This window comes from Penaeus monodon, chromosome 9, assembly GCF_015228065.2.
Source record: "Penaeus monodon isolate SGIC_2016 chromosome 9, NSTDA_Pmon_1, whole genome shotgun sequence".
Taxonomy (NCBI): domain Eukaryota; kingdom Metazoa; phylum Arthropoda; class Malacostraca; order Decapoda; family Penaeidae; genus Penaeus; species Penaeus monodon.
The window spans coordinates 47,441,424-47,443,923 of record NC_051394.1 but is presented as its reverse complement, the minus strand read 5'-3'; positions in this window follow the sequence as shown (position 1 = coordinate 47,443,923).

Genomic DNA, 2,500 nt, shown 5'->3' with positions numbered 1-2,500 from the left:
AGGCACGAGATGACTGTCCGTTGTCGGGTGATGGATTCCAGTTGTCGGAACGTGAGTGTCGGCTGTCGGCTGTCAGGCGGTGAGTGTCGGGCGGTGACACTTGTTCCCAGGGGGGGGGGGGGGGAGAAGGAGGAGGGGGAAAGGTGTTGGGGGAGGGGGGGGGTGTCCTACGCTGGTGGGTTTTTGTCATCGAGAGAGCGATGACTACCAGGCAACGGAAGAAGAGTGAGGCCGCTGTTGAGGTATAATGCTTGCTTGCATGCACATTGCGGTTAGAGCCTCGTGCAATGAACTCTCTTTCTCTCTCATGAACGTGCTACATCTCTCTCTCTCTCTCTCTCTCTCTCTCTCTCTCTCTGCTCTCGCTCTCCTCTCTCTCCTCTCTCTCTCTCTCTCTCTCTCTCTCTCTCTCTTCTCTCTCTCTCTCTCTCTCTCTCTCTCTCTCTCTCTCTCTCTCTCTCTCTCTCTCTCTCTCTCTCTCTCTCTCTCTCTCTCTCTCTCTCTCTCTCTCTCTCTCTCTCTCTCTCTCTCTCTCTCTCTCTCTCTCTTTCTCTCTCTTTCATCTATATATCACTCTATCCATCTATCTATCTATTTATAAGTATACATATATACGTATCTATATATGTATTTCTGGATGTATATATGCATGTATATGTATATATACTTCTGCGAGTGACATATGCGTGAGTGTTGGTCCGCTGATTTTCAATAACGTAGTGATTCTGGTCAAAAAATAATCACATATATATTTACGGTTTTAAGAAATATAAATTTTTTTATATCACATATAACGGAGAAAAAACTTATTCATCTCAGCATAGAAATTCTCTGTCTAACAAGTAATTAATTAGGATTTTCATATTAATTGCCTGTCGATTCCGATTTGATTTTCTCTAATTACTGGCGAAAGTTTGAAACGCAACGAAGTTAGGAAAAGAAATGAATACAAAGATTTCTAGGATAAACTTGATCGATGGTACAGATATTTAAGGAGATGCTAATTGTTCTTCGTAATGACATTATATTTGGTTTGAATTCTCTGTCTCTGTCTCTGTCTCTGTCTCTCTGTCTCTGTCTCTCTCTCTCTCTCTCTCTCTCTCTCTCTCTCTCTCTCTCTCTCTCTCTCTCTCTCTCTCTCTCTCTCTCTCTCTCTCTCTCTCTCTCTCTCTCTCTCTTTTCTCTCTATCTCTCTATATATCTATCAATCTCCTTCGTTTTCTCTCTTTTTATCTCTCTCTCACCTTCTTCCTCCCTTCTTCCACCCTCCTCCCCCCCTTCTCTCTCATTCTCATCCTGTCATCTTTCTAAATTATATAGAGCAACATGCAATTAACCTAAAACCTCTATTTAGTCAGTGATATATATGGCAATCGTATTTCCATATGTTGGATAAAACGTTCATGTCACGTTTAAAGTCAATTTCATGGAGATTACACACACACTTTGCTTCATTGAACCGTAAAGAAGACCCCTTTTGACTACGTCTTATCTCGTTTACACACAAAGAATCTTTATAATGGAGAGATTGGTTTTCATTTTCACATCAGTTGCATATTTGAATGTTGACTATGCGCTGTTATGGAATAAAATCACATATAATTACAATTATTATTATTGTTATTATTATTATTATCATTATTATTATTATTATTATTATTATTATTATTACCATAACATGGAGTTGTTCTAATACTCTCTGAAACTGCAAAAATAAAGTTAAATGAACGAATTCACATCATCATAGCTATAACTATGCTCAATGAAGTATAGACTTATAGAATTATATAGATCAAGAGGTCAATGAACATATGCTTGTCTGTATTTTCATTGGACTTTTCATTATTATTATTTTTTTATTCATATATCTATTATCATTATTGTCATTATTATAATTTTATTAATAATAATAATAATAATAATAATAATAATAATAATAATAATAATAATAATAATAATAATTATATATTATTATTATTATTATTATTATTATTATTATAATTATTATTATTATTATTATTATTATTATTTTATTATTATTATTATTATTATTATTATTATTATTATTATTATTATCAATATTATTATTATTGTTGTTTTTATTATTACCAATATTATTGGTAATATTTATCATCGTTACTGATAGCGATGTTATTATTATCCTCATTATCATTTCTATTACCCTTACTATGTTTTTTATTATTATAATTTTAATTGTTGCTATAATCTTTATTGTTATCAAAATTATTGTTATCATTATCTTTATTATAATTATAATTATTATCATTATTGTTATGTTCTATTACTGTTATTGTTATTGTTACTATTATCATTTTTATAATAATAATAATAATAATAATAATAATAATAATAATAATAATAATAATAATAATAATAATAATAATAATAATAATAATAATAATTAATATATATATATATTCAATAATATTATATATATATATAATATATAATAATAATATTATATATATTATTATATACA